General features: G+C 37.7%; 1 protein-coding gene across 11 annotated transcripts in view; it reads left to right on the forward strand.

The window, feature by feature from the left end:
* RUSC2 (RUN and SH3 domain containing 2) overlaps positions 1–15,464 on the forward strand; it is a 60,265-nt gene that overhangs the window by 2,066 nt on the left and 42,735 nt on the right. The gene's annotated exons all lie outside the window — the stretch shown is intronic.

Below are 15,464 nucleotides of genomic sequence, written 5' to 3' on the forward strand. Positions count from 1 at the left end.
ATGCCAAATTAATTTTGAATTCCAGATAAACAACAGAGTGTCCTGTATTTTTATTTGCTAAATGTGGCAACCTTAGTTCATGGGGAGGCTTATGTGTTCTATTTTTGTCTCTGCAAATTTAGGACAATAACTCACCCTTTTCTGTTACTCATACACAATGACTGAGCACCCTATTAAAAGTCACTTGACTGCAATGGCTCACTCATGCATGTTAGGGTAAGGACAGGCTCTGTAGCGATAGTCTGATTGATCAGTGGTGAGGTTACCCAGAAAACGCCCACTCAGCCATTGGCATATGATATTGTAGTTCCTGTCAAATGAATGTGTCATGCAAAATGAGCATATTATTTTGATTGGTCAGATATCGACATTTCTCTGGGAGAGATGGGGTGGGGGTGGGGCATGGGAGAGTTGGGGGGCGGAGTCTAACAAGAAAGTATAACTCATAGCAGAACCTCTCCTATCACATTTACTCTTTTTTTAATTGTGGTAAAATACACGTAACATAAAATTTACTCTTTTCACCATTCTCAAGTGTGCAGTTCACTGGCGTTAAGTACATTCATATGATTGTCCAACTATCACCATCATCCATCTCCAGAACTTTTTCCTCTTCTCGAACTGAAACTCCATACCCGCTAAACAATAACTCTCATTCCCTCTTGCCACAGCCCCTGGCAACTGCCATTCTACTTTCTTTCTCTATGAATTTGACTACTCTGTATACTTCATGTAAGTTGAATCATACAACGTTTATCTCTTCGTGACTGGTTGATTTCACTTAACATAATGTCTTCAAGGTTCATTCATGTGGTAGCTTACATCCGAATTTCCTTATTTTTTAGTACTGATTCATTGTATAGTCGTCCCTTGGTATCCGCTCGGGATTGATTCCAAGATCCCTTGCAGATAACTAAAAAATGCAGATGCTCAAGTCTCTTAGTTGACCCTCCATATCTGTGAGTTTAACATCTGCAGGATTCAGCCAACCTCAGATGGTAAACATAGTACATGGTCTACAGTTGATTGAATCCAAGGATGCAGAACCCATGGATATGGAGGGCTGACTGTATGTATATACCACATTCTGTTTATTCATCCGTTGATGAACATTGGGTGGCTTCCACCTTTTGGCTGTTGTGAATAATGCTGCTATGAACATGGGTGTACAAATATCTTGAGTTCTTACTTTCAGCTCTTTGGGTATATACCCAGAGATGGAATTTCTGGGTCATATGGTAATTCTGTGTTTAATTTTTTTAGGAACTGCCGTTCCATTTTCCACAGTGGCTGCACCGTTTTACATTCCTGCCAGCAATGTAAAACATTCCAGTTTTTCTGCTTTATTGTTGACGCTTGTTATTTTCTGGTGTTTTTAGGAATAGTCATCCTAGTGGGTATGAAGTGGTATCTCATTGTGGTTTTGGTTTGCATTTCTCTAATGACTGTTGATGTTCAGTATGTTTCGTGCCCTAATTGGTCATTTTTATATCTTCTTTGGAGAAATGTCTCTTGAAATCCTTTGCCCACTTTTTATTTGGGTTATGTCTTTCTATTGTTGAGTCATAAGAGTTCTTTATATATTCTATACAAAAGTCCCTTGTCAGATATGTGATTTGAAAACCTATTCTCCCATTCCGTGGGTTGCCTTTTCACTATGTTGATATTGTCTTTTGATGCACAAAAGTTTTTAATTTTGATGAGGTCCAGCTTACTTGTTTTTTCTTTTGTTGCCTGTGCTTTTGGTGTCATATCCAAGAAATCATTGCCAAATTCAGTATCATGAACCTTTTCCCCTATGTTTTCCTCTAAGTTTTTTTTATAGTTTTATGTCTTATGTTTAGGTCTTTCATCTATTTTGAGTTAATTTTTGGATGATGGGTAAAATAAGGGCCTAAGTTCATTCTTCTGCATGTGGACATCCAGTTTTCCCAAGACCGTTTGTTGGAATGACTGTCCTTTCCCCATTGAATAGTCTTGGCATTCTTGTCAAAAATCATTTGACCAGATATGCCAGGGTTTATTTCTGGGCTCTCTGTTCTATTCCATTGGTCTATATGTCTGTCTTTATGACGGTACCACACTCTTTTGATTACTATAGCTTTGTGGTAAGTTTAGAAATCAGGATGTATGAGTCCTCCAACTTTTTTATGCTTTTTCAAGATTTTTTTGGCTATTCAGGATCCCTTGAGATTCCACGTGAATTTTAGGATTGATTTTTCTGTTCTTGCAAAAAATGTCATTGGGATTTTGACAGGGATTGCATTGAATCTGTAGATGGCTTTGGGTGGTATTAACATCCTTTTATTATTGTGGAAAGAACACTTAACATGAGATCTCCCCTCTTAATGAATTTTAAGTGTACAGTATGTCGTTGACTGTAGGTACATTGTTGTACAGCAGATCTTTTCTTTTTTTCGCTTATTTTGTTGAGGTCATAATGGTTTACAACATGGTGTAATTTCAGGTGTACACTATGATTTATCAGTTTCTGTGTAGACTGCATCGTGATCACCACCAATAGTCTAATTTTTATCCATCACCATATATGTGTGCCCTTTTACCCTTTTTGCCCATTTCCCAACCCCTTTCCCCTCTGGTAACCACTAATCTGTTCTCTTTATCCATGTGTTTGTTTATCTTCCACATATGAGTGAAATCATGCAGTGTTTTTCTTTCTCTGTCTGACTTATTTCGCTTAGCATAATACCCTCAAGGTCCATCCGTGTTGTTGCAAATGGGACAATTTTGTCTTTTTTATGGCCAAGTAGTATTCCATTGTATATATATACCACATCTCTATCCATTCATCAGTCGATGGGCACTTGGGTTGCTTCCACATCTTGGTTCTTGTGAATAATGCTGCAGTGAACATAGGGGTGCAGAAGTCTCTTTGAATTGTTGATTTCATGTTCTTTGGATAAATACTCAGTAGTGGGATAACTGGATCATATGGTATTTCTACTTTTAATTTTTTGACAGATCTCCATACTGTTTTCCATAGTAACTGCACCAGTTTGCATTCCTACCAGCAGTGTCTGAGGGTTCCCTTTTCTCCACATCCTCTCCAACATTTGGTATTTTTCGTCTTAGTAATTATAGCATTCTAACAGGTGTAAGGTGATATCTCATTGTAGTTTTGATTTGTATTTCCCGAATAAGTATTGATGTTGAACATCTTTTCATGTCCCTGTTGGCTATCTGTATATCTTCTTTGGAAAAATGTTTGTTCATATCCTCTGCCCATTTTTTGATTGGGTTGTTCATTTTTGTTGTTGAGTTGTATGAGTTCTTTATATATTTTGGAAATTAACCCCTCGTTGTATATATGATTTGCAAATGTTTTCTCCCAGTTGGTGGGTTGTCTTTTCATTTTGTTCATGGTTTCCTTTGCCTTGCAGGAGTTCTTTAGTCTGAGAAGTCCCATTCGTTTTGTTTCCCATGCCTGAGTAGACATGGTATTTGAAAAGATGCTGCTAATACCGATGTCAGAGAGTGTACTGCTTATATTTTCTTCTAGGAATTTTATGGTTTCAGGTCTTACATTCAAGTCTTTAATCCATTTTGTATTAATTTTTGTGTATGATGTAAGATGGGTCTACTTTCATTCTTTTGCATGTGGCTATCCAGTTTTCCCAACACTGTTTATTGAAGAGACTTTCCTTTCTCCATTGTATGCTCTTAGCTCCTTTGTTGAAGGTTAGCTGTCCGTAGATGTGTGGTTTTATTATCACTTCTGTTCCACTGATCTGTGTGTCTGTTTTTGTGCCTGTTCCATGCTGTTTTGATTACTGTAGCTTTGTGGTCTATTTTGAATTCAGGGATTGTGATGCCTCCAGCTCTGTTGTTTTTTCTCCAGATTGCTTTAGCTATTTGGGGTCTTTTATTCTTCCCTATAAATTTTAGGATTCTTTGTTCTATTTCTGTGAAGAATGTCATTGGGATTCTGATTCGGATTGCATTGAATCTGTTGGTTGCTTTAAGTAATATGGACATTTTAGCTATGTTTATTCTTCCAATTCATATATAACAGGTCTTTAGTGTTTATTCGTCTTTCTTAACTGAAACTTTATACTCATTGAACAACAAGTCCTTATTTCTCTCTCTCCCAGCCCTTGGCAACCAACATCACACTCTTCAATTCATGAATTTGACTATATTTTAGATACCTTATATAAGTAGAATCAGGCAGTATTTGTCTTTCTATGATTAGCTTATTTCACTTAGCATAATGTCCATCCATGTTGGCACATATTGCAGATACTGACATCTTAACAGTATTAAGTGTTATAATACATGAATGCAGGATATCTTTCCATTTATTTGTGTCTTCTTTAATTTCTTCCAGCAATGTTTTGTCCTTTAAAGTGTACACATCTTTTACCTCTTTGGTTAAGTTTATTCCTAAGTATTTCATTCTTTTTCCTTTTCAGATTGTTCATTGATTTTTATGTGTTTATTTTGTGTCCTGCTACTTTGCCGGATTCATTAATTACTTCTAACAGTTTGGAGAGGAGTCTTTAGGGTTTTTTGTGTGTAAGATCGTGTTATCTGCAGACAGAGATGCAGATGCCTTTTATTTCTTTTTCTTGTCTAATTGCTCTGGCTAGGACTTCCAGTACTATGTTGAATAGAAATGGCAAAAGTAAACCATATTTACTCTTAACACAGAGTTTTATGGTTTTGATGATTTGGTATGCAAGCTCTTAATAGACACTGAGAACAAAACTGTATTTTAGCATAGTATATTAATTAGTTTTATCAGTGAATCATCAAGAAAAAGTTAAGATATAGCCTATATAGAGTATATGAAACAAAAGTGTACAAGTAAAAGTACAGTGTTTTAAAAGAGTTTTACCAAAATACCTAAAGTTTTCTGGAAATTAATTTTGATAGTTAAAGAAGAAAATTTCTGTTCTCTGGAATTCTTGGTTTAAGGAGATAGTCTTTTATCTTCTCCAGGAAAATGAGACTGAGCTCTGAAAAGTCTGCTGTGTTTTTGGCTTCTTGTATGAGGTCTTGTCGTCAAGGAAAATGGATTGATAACCGGTGAAGAGAAAAACACAGCCAGCCAATTTCTGGCTGGGTTTAGTTATCTTAGGCTCCAAAGTCTGTACTTAAGTTTATCTTAGGATCCTACAATCTATATTTAACTTGTTTATCTGTTTTTATACTTTTGTACTTCCTTTCTTTTCTTGTACAGTTCTTTTAAGAAAGAAAATACAGCCTTATATTTACTGTACTTAGGGGAAAATGTTAAGTTATTTTTGTCCAAGCTCAGGTGAAGGAAAAAGGAGAGCAGAGTATTCCTAAAGTCAGCATAGAGAAGGTTCAGATGGTTCCAAGGAAAAAAAGCAAAAACTCAAGAGGAGAGCCAGCCTTGATGGCCCATTGGTAAAGTTCAGCGCTTACTGCTTCAGCAGCCTGGGTTCATTTCCCAGGCACAGAACCACACCACTCATCTGTCGGTAGCCATGCTGTGGTGGCAGCTCACAAAGAAGAACTAGCAGGAGCTACAACTAGAATATACAACCATGTACTAGGGCTTTGGGGAGGGGAAAAAAAGAGGAGGAAGATTGGCAACAGATGTTAGCTCAGGGCAAACCTTTCCCAGCAAAAAAAAAAAAAACAAAAAACCCAAAAACACAAGAGGAGAGGATTGGAGACCTACTGCTCATCCCATTCATCTTGGAATTGTTTCTCTTCCACAATGTTCTTTTCTTGTTATTTGAAGGAAGTTATATTCTGTTTATTTAAGGACACAGCCAAGCTTTGTTATCCAGACCAATCTGTTCTCTGATGAGGGTTCTGGATAGCTAAAGTTTTTCTGTAACACTAATCATTTCCTTTTAAATATCCCCCAAAGCATAGTGATTTAAACATTTCTGTTTCACTTATATATTACTATATAACAAAGCACCCCAAAACTTAATGGCTTAGAAGAATGATTGATTGTGTCTCACAGTTTTGTGAGTTGGCTAGGTGGGTTTTTTGCTGTTCCAAAAGAGGGGTTCTGGAAATGTTTTGAATAGGAGCACTATTGGAATGAGTTCAGTCTTCCAAGGTCACTGCTTTGAAGGACACCTCTTACTTGGTTGTGCAAGAGCTATTCTATTTCTTTTAGGTATTATGCTCTTTGCTTTATACATATAGCTATAGTTCTTAGTGTAGTGTCTGTTTCAGTTTATAGGCTAGTTTATGTAATGTGCTTTGCCTAATATCCGGCACAGCAACCTGCAACTGTATTAGTTTATTCGTCCCTAATGATAGTGGTTGGAGAAGGGAGTCCTGGAAGCAGGACCACTTACCCCATTATGCATTTGTGAGTCCTTTCTAACAACCAGGTCGTAGTGATAGATGGTTAACAAGGAGCATTGAACTCATGAGAAAAAAGAAGACAGCTATTGCTTTTTATTGGGTTGTGAAAATAGTAGAGAATAAAGAATTTCAGGCTTTTTTTTGGAGGAGAGCTCTTTGTTCAAGTATATTCCACAGGAAAGTGGACACAAAAAGATAAAAGCTGAGCTGTTTTGGTTGAAGGCAAGGAGTTGGGGGAAGTAGAGGCTAACCTGTGCATCTCCCTGTTCCTCCTTTCCTCTCCATGCCCTTCACCTCCATTTCATAGTTCCCTGAAGGAGCTCTGTAAAGCACAGTTTGAAAGCCACAGATATAGATGTTTCTCTTACTGAGTCATGACTCCAGAGTAGAAAGAGGTTCAAAGAAATGGTTGGGTTTGAGATCCCATCATCTTCAGTTGACCATCCACCAGTTGCCAATCAAGGTTCAAGAGAAGTATAACCAAAATGTTTACGGTGTACATACTGTCCCCGAATTCCTATGTGAAACCCTTAGCCTCAATTTAATGAACTGCATTTAACTGGGAATAAATTATAGATCCTTTTCCCTCTTTAATGTAAGACTTATGCTAGTTTGTCAACCTTTTTTAACCCAGAGCCATGACAGCTTTTTCTAGCTATACTTTCTCGTTTGTAATATGAAAAAAACCTTTGTTTTTAGAATATTTTATAGTAATGTATATGCTTTTTAAAAATACACATTAAACATTGGGAGACTCTGCCCCTCCTTCCCATTGAGTACTATTGGCCTCTTTGCTTAATTTCCTCTAGACATGTGCTTCTTAAACTGGAGGATACATAAAAACCACCTGGGTCGCCCCTGAAATTCCGATCCAGTAAGTCTGGCATTGGGCCCAAGTATTTATCAGTTAATAAATTCCCAGGTGAGGCTGATTCTACTGGTCTAAGGCCACACTTTGAGTAGAACTACTCTTAGACCCAAACTCAAATCTCAGCCTCTTAATCAGTGGTTCTCATATTTGTAAAAGCTTTTTTTTTTTTGAAAAGAAAAAAAAGAAAGCACCAATGCCCAAGACCGAAGAATTGAAGGCCAGATAGTGCCACTGGTGTGTGATTTGGGGCATATCATTTCCACACTGGATTTTCTTCCTTTAGAGATTAGGATTATAAATTTCTCACTCACTCAAGATTAAGGGATTTTGGAGAATCATTATAAGGAAATGCTACTAGCTGCCCAGACTTTAACCTAGAAAATGTTTAAACTTAACTGTCTTTATGGAGAAAGATGAAATGAAGGATACTATGACATGTTCCTTTTGAAACTTAAAAAAATATTTTTGTTTAAAAATATTTTCCGAGAAAATATTTTGTCTTTGTCTCTAATTATAGATGAAATATATGCTCACTGTTGAAAACCTGAAAGATAAAGACAAGCATAAAATGAAAACATATCATTGAACAGTTCTTGGAAGCCAAATTTTTAATAGCTGGATAACAAATCCATTGTTTGAATGTGCCATGATTTACTTAGCCCAAATGTTGGACATTTGGGGGTTTTTTTAATAACTTTTCACTTTTCTAAAAAATGTTCAGTTTAACAACATTATGCAAAAATCTTTGTCCACATCTCTGATAATTTCCTTAGGATAGAATTCTATAGATGGAGTTACAGGATTTGAAATTTTTTTCCCCCTGAAGAAGATTAGCCCTGAGCTAACATCTGCCAAGCCTCGTCTTTTTTTTTTTTTTTCCCTGAGGAAGACTGGCCCTGAGCTAACATCCATGCCCATCTTCCTCAACTTTATATGTGGGACACCTACCACAGCATGACTTGCCACACGGTGCCATGTCCGCACCTGGGATCCGAACCGGGGAACCCCGGGCTGCCGAAGTGCAATGAGTGCACTTAACTGCTGCACCACCGGGCCGGCCCCAGGATTTGAATTTTTAAGACTTGATATATACATATTTTTTTCCAAGCTCAATATGAAAGTTGTACCAAACTATACATACACATTTTAGCAAAGTGTGAAAAATGCCTATTTTACTTGCCTTCACTAGAATTAACTATTATTATTTTGTCTGATAATTGATAAACAAAAGACAGTATTTTAATAGTGTTTTAAATCTTGTATGTTTATTACCTATATTCCATTCTCTCTTCTATGAAATGTTTGCTCATATCTTGCCTACTTTTCCATTAAGGTCTTGGTTTTAAGTGAAATAAGCCAGTCACAGAAGGACAAACACTGCGTGATTCCACTTATATGAGGTATCTAAAATAGTCAAGATCATAGAAGTAGGAAGTAGAATGGTGCTTGCCTGGAACTTGGGAGAGGAGTATATAGGGAGATGCTGTTCAACAGATACAAAGTTTGAGTAAGGCAAGATGAGTAAGTTCCAGAGATCTGCTGTACATTATCCTTATAGTTAGCAATATTGTATTGTACACTTAAAAATGTGTTAAGAGCACGGCTGGCCCTGTGGATGAGTGGTTAAGTTCTCATGCTCTGCTTCAGTGGCCCAGGGTTTTGCCGGTTTGGATCCTGGGTGCGGACATGGCAGCACTCATCAAGCCGTGCTGAGGTGGCATCCCACATAGCAGAATCAGAAGGACCTACAACTAGAATATACAACTATGCACTGGGGGGCTTTGGGGACAAGAAGAGAAAAAAAAATGTGTTAGGATAGATTTCATGTTATGTGTTCTTTAAAAGACCTTAGGTTTTTTTAGTAATCAATTCACATAAATTTTTTACATATTAAGGATTTTGGCCTTTTATTATTTTTGTGCCAAATATTTGTTTGCCTTTTAATTTTGTTTATGATTTTTGACATAGAATTTTACAGTTTTTATATGGTCAGATCTTTAGTTTTCTTTTGTGATTTCAGTACTCCTCATTTCAGTAAATACTCTAAGAATCTATCCTGAGTCTGGGACTGTCTGGCACAGATCTCTCTGAGGAACTCTCTCTCCCCGCCCCCCACCAGCTTTATTGAGATATAATTGACATATAGTATTGTGTAAGTTAAAGTATACAGTGTTTTGATTTGATGCACTTATATATTGGAAAATGATTACCACAGTAGGGTGAGTTAAACCTGTATCACTTCACATAATTACCATTTCTCTTTTGTGGTGAGAACATTTAAGATCTCTCTTAGCAACTTTCAGGTGTATAATACAGTATTGTTAACTATAGTCACTGCTGTACATTAGGTCCCCAGAACTTACTCATCTTACAAGTGGAAATTTGTACCCTTTGACCAAAATCTCCCCATTTCCTCCACCATCCCGCAGCCCCTGGCAACCACCGTTCTACTCTGTTTCTATGAGTCTGGCATTTTTAGATTCCACATATAAGTGATATCATACAGTATTTGTCTTCCTGACTTATTTCACTTAGCATAATGCCCTCAAAGTCCATCCATGTTGTCACAAATGATAAGATTTCCCTCCTTCTCATGGCTGTATAATATGAGGAACTCTATACATATGGTTCTCTCTGACTAAAATCCTTCCCCTGACCTTCATGCATATTTCTACTTCTCCTTTAAGAATCTATTCATATTGGGGCCAGCCCGGTGGTGCAGCGGTTAAGTGCGCACATTCCGCTTAGGCAGCCCGGGGTTCGCTGATTTGGATCCCGGGTGCAGACATGGCACTGCTTGGCAAACCATGCTGTGGCAGGCATCCCACATATAAAGTCGAAGAAGATGGGCATGGATGTTAGCTCAGGGCCAGTCTTCCTCAGCAAAAAGAGGAGAGTTGGCAGCAGGTGTTAGCTCAGGGCTACTCTTCCTCAAAAAAAAGAAAAGAAAAGAAAAGAAAAGAATCTACTCATGTGACCTCCTTTCTGAAACCTTTCCTGATCGCCCCCTGCAAACTTGGGAATGATTTCCACTGTGCTTCCATTAGCCTTCTCCAGGGCTCCATTATAACAGCTAACACTGTTTACATAACTGTAAACTCTATGAGGGCAGGAACAGTCTTTGAATCCAGGATCTCTCGGAGGTCTAGAGAGAGCTTGGCCTCTTCCGTTTTCTAAGTTCTTCATATTTAAAAAGTGATTGAAATCCAAAGCAGAGTTATAATAATTTGGGTATATTTTAAAGATTTACATTAATAAATTTATTTTAGTACAAAAAATGACTGTATTTAGGACGAAAATCATGTGATCACCTCAGTGGATGCAGAGAAAACATTTGAAAAGTCCATGATAAAAACTCTCAACAGACTAGGAATATCCTCAGCCTAGTAAAGGGCGTCTATTAAAAAAAACCCCACAGCTGGCATTATACTTAATGGTGAAAGACAACTGAAAGCTTTCTCTCTAAGATCAGGAACAAGAGAAGAATGTTTGTTCTTACCACTTATACTTGACATTCTCCAGGAAGTTTTAGCCAGAGCAATTAGGCAAGAAAAAGAAATAAAAAGTATCCAGATTGGAAAGGAAGAAGTAAAACTATTTGCAGATTATGTGATCTTATATTTGGAAAATGCTACAGTATCCAGCAAAAAACTATTATAACTAATAAATGAGTTCAGCGAGATTGTAGGATGCAAGATCAATGGGTGTAGGATTTCTTTTAGGGGTGATGGAAATATTCTAAAATTAGATTGTGGTGATGATTATACAATTCTGTGACTACATTAAAAACCACTGAATTTACACTTTAAAAAGGTGAACTTTATGGTACGTGAATTATCTATCAGTAAAGTTATTTTTTTTTAAAATGGCTACATTTATAACTTCATTTTCTATAAGGATACAAGGCTAGATTTGAAGCCATTTGTGAATGTCAGTCTTGGGCCAAAGGTTTTCCTCAACTTGTGATAGGCTCTATTTCCTGCTGTATATTCATGGTGCCAGCACAATGCCTGACAAATGGTATAAGCTCAATAAATATTTGTAGAATAAATGAATGAATTATGGTAGCTGAACTGACACCGCAAATCTGCCACATTCCTGGGGTTTTTTGCTTTCACCAGAGATTCATGAACTTAGTAACAATCACGGAAATTCTAGCCTGGCCCTAGGAGGAGTTTAGTTTTAGCCGTAAAAAACAACTTTGAAAGAAAACGGAATAGTCACTTATGCCTGGTAGACTAGATAAAGGCCTTGCAAAAAGAAGATCTATGAACTCAGCTGAACAAGATCATAAACAAGAGTTATAAAAATTAAGATAAATATATAAAAACAATTTAAAAATAAAACAATAATAACAAAATAAATTACCTGTCTCCCATCTGCCTATACTTTCTGTTAACATGAATATATAAATTTTACAGAAATATAATTGTAGCATTAAAGTTATTTTGTATTCTGCTTTCCGTTAACGTTATTTCATAAGCATTTATCCATGTGGCCATTTAGACTTTGTGGTTTATGGCTCAGCATATTCTATTCACTTGTTGAAATACTCTCACTGGTAGTCTTTAACTTCACTGATACTACAATTGTTCTTTAAAAAGTATACTTATCTAGGGGGCCTGCCCTGTGGCTGAGTGGTTAAGTTCACACGGTCTGCTCGGTGGCCCAGGGTTTCGTCAGTTCAGATCCTGGCTGCGGACCTAGCACCACTCATCAAGCCATGCTGAGGCAGCGTCCCACGTGCCACAACTAGAAGGACCCACAACTAAAATAACTATGTACTGGGGGGCTTTGGGGAGAAGAAGGAAAAAACTTTTAAAGAAAGGTTAACTTTCTAAAAAAAAAATATATATATATATATATATGTATATGTATATACTTACCTAGTAATGAACCTAACCCTGAATGAACATAACCCCTTACCTTCTCTTTGTCTGTACTCAAACAGCTGGAGAAAATCGTACAGCCCAGCAGATTTAGTGTCACTCTAAATTCATCATCACCAAACTTATGTTGGCCAGCAATCTTACTATATTTCTCTAACAAGATTGTTCCTCTACTTTTTAGAACAAGTATTTTATACCTTCACTGCTCACTTCAGCCTCAGACCCTCCCTATTTCCTTCTGTATGCTTGTTGATGACCTTGACTCATATACTTAGAAAAGTAAAAGGAAACCATCAAACGTGAACTCTCTCACTTCCTTCCGCCAATCTGCAAATCTGTCTGCAGTCATCCTCTCCTCACTAGTGCAATGGAGGAAGTGTCCCACCTCCTAACAAACGCTGATCCCTCCCTGGTGCGCTGAATTGCATACCCTCTATTGTTTAAGCTGTTTTGAGATTGCTTCTTATGTCCATACAGCAGAGAGTATCATACCTAAACGATACACTTTGTAAGCGACACCAAATAAACCTATATTCTGAGTAAAAATACTGTGATTGCTATACAAATGGAACTTCAAGACAATTCCTTGATGTCACCCTACTCCCGTCCACCCCTTTTGATCTGTTTGCTGATCCTAATTTGAACCTGTGTAGAAATTCTGGAGCCACTACAGCTGCTCAGGGAAGTTGCTTCATCATTTAATCCCTCTCTTTTCTAAACCTTCAGCATCAGTGGGGAGGAAGTTATAAAAAAAGAAAAGAGAGAAAGAATACAAGTACATTTCCAAGAACTGAAGAACGTGAGTTTCCAAATTGAAAGGACCTACTGAGTGCCCAGCACAACAGAGAGAAATAGACTACCCCAGGGTACCCCATCGTGAAAATTTGGAACGCTGGGGATATAGAGAAATTTCAAAACTCTTCTTGAAAAAAAAAGTTTATATACAAATACCAGAAATCAGAATGGCATTGGACTTAACACTTATGGAATCCAATTAGTAAGCAATGGAGCAGTGGTTTCAAATTTCTGAAAGGAATTGATTTCCATCCTAGGATTTTATGCACAGCAAAATTAATAACTGTGAAAGTTTAAACAGTGTACTTTCAGACATTCATTTCAAAAATGTTCCTACTGATATCCTTTCTTAGGAAGCTACCACAGGATATGCTCCAGCAAAGTGAGAGAGTAAACAAGAAAGAAGAAATCATGGGATCTGGAAGACAGGGAAACTAACATAGAAGAGAGATAAAGGAAATTCCTAGGAAGATGATAAAGAGAAGTCCAGCGTGATAGTGGTGGTGTAAGCCCAGAAAGGAGTCAGTTCAGAATGTATCAGGAGAACAGAAAGTTCCAGAAGGAATATCTTCCAAGAAAAAAAAAAACTATTGCCATTTGGAAAATTATACTGAGAGGGGTTTTTGTGGTTTTGCTAGAGAATTTGGGAAGAATTAGGAACAAATATATAGAAAACTAAACCAAAAGAGAGTCAAGTATTGAAAGTTAAATTATAAATTATATAGTAATAATAAGGATTCATAGACTACCAAATCATAGTAAACACTGGATATTAATCAGAAATTGTGAGGAAGGTGAGTGTAAAAATGCTAGGTTTTTGTCTTCTATGAAGTCAAAAGAGAATGTGTAAAATCAAGAAATAATTAAATAAGCATCTTATTTATAAACAGGGACATAAATGCCACATGAGACAGCTAAAAGATTTGAATGTAGAAGTCTCTGGAGAACACAGGTGGAAAGGAGTTGAGCTGGGGATTGCTACTTTTCGTTATAAACTTTATAGTACTGTTTAACTTTGTAACCATGTGCGTATATTAATTTGATAAAATACATATTAATTTAAAAATAAATCCCCTGACACCACATCACCCTCTGGGTATTGTCACATTTCTCTACTCTCTTTAAAAACCACCCATACTGTCTACTCAATTTTCCATTCACTCTGGCATTCTCTGCTGTCTGACTTCCTTTCCTACCCTTCCCCTGAAACTGTTTATGTCAAGATCACCAATGCACTCCCCGGTGTCAAATCTGACGGACTCTGTCAGCCACAATGACTTTCTTTGAGTTTTTGCTAAGATCCCAGCCTCCTTCCTGCCTCAGGGCCTTTCGTGCATATCATTTCCAGTCCCTGAGATGTTGTTCCCCACTCTTCACCTGTCTAACTTTCTTTCAGCTCACCTTTCAAGGCTCAATGTAAGCATCATTTTACGAGAGAAGCCTTCCCTGACCTCTCAATCAGGTCCTTGGTCAGGTCCTCTTAATACCCTGTACTTTTTTTTCACAGCATTTATCACACTTTGTAATTATATTTTTATTTGTTTGATTATCTGCCTTCCTCCACTAGATTGTAAGCTCCATGAGGGCAGGGATAATATATGTTTTTGTCACCACGGTATTCCCAGCAATAGTCTCAATTACTGGCCCATAGGAATCTTTGCCCAAAGATTGAACTAATAGCCCTTGAAAGAAGTGCTGAAAGAGGGCCTCGCATTAGAGCACTGATTGTAGGAATAAGAAGAGAGGATAGAGTAGGGAGACTTTTCTAATGCAAAAGCTGTGGGACTTGGGGAGGGTCCCATGGTGTACATGTCTGGAAATAATTAGACCTTTTAAGGAGAATCTTGTCAGCCCGTGAGTTTATGTGAAGGATTCCCTTTCACTGTTCAGCTGACAGTGAGCAGTTCATGTCCCTGAATTCACTGTGGTTCACTGGGGGGGAATTTTTTTTTTTTTTTTAAAGATTGATACCTGAGCTAACATCTGTTGCCAATCTTTTTTTTTTTCCCTTCTTCTCCCCAAAGCCCCCCAGTACATAGTTGTATATTCTAGTTGTAGGTCCTTCTAGTTGTGGCATGTGGGATACAGCCTCTGCATGGCCTCATTAGCAGTGCCATGTCCTCGCCCAGGTTCCGAACTAGCAAAACCCGGGGCCGTGAAGTGGAGCACACAAACTTAACCACTCAGCCACAGGGCCAGCCCCTGGATGGGAAATTCTTGATTCACAGGTAACTTGCAGATTCACTCTGCCTCCTTTCTGTGTGCTCCCTTGGGATGTTTCCTGGGACAGAGCCACTTTACAACCTACAGGGGACAAAGAACAGATCTGTGAAGGTTAAAGAATTTGAGGTGCTATGCCTATTGAAAAGAAAAGCACTGGGCATGCCGTTGACAAGATTCCCTGATGCAGATTGGTAAATTGAACAGAGCACAGCCTCAAAAAGGCAATGGGAAGGATTTAGGTTCAAGAAAAGAGGAGATTCCTGATTCACGTTTATTATAGTTGCCATTTACTGAGCCCTCACTAAATGCCAGTCACTGTACTAGAGGTTTTCTATATCTTCTAACTCCTACCACCACCCTATAAGAGA

This window comes from Equus przewalskii, chromosome 26 (genome assembly GCF_037783145.1).
Source record: "Equus przewalskii isolate Varuska chromosome 26, EquPr2, whole genome shotgun sequence".
Taxonomy (NCBI): Eukaryota; Metazoa; Chordata; class Mammalia; order Perissodactyla; family Equidae; genus Equus; species Equus przewalskii.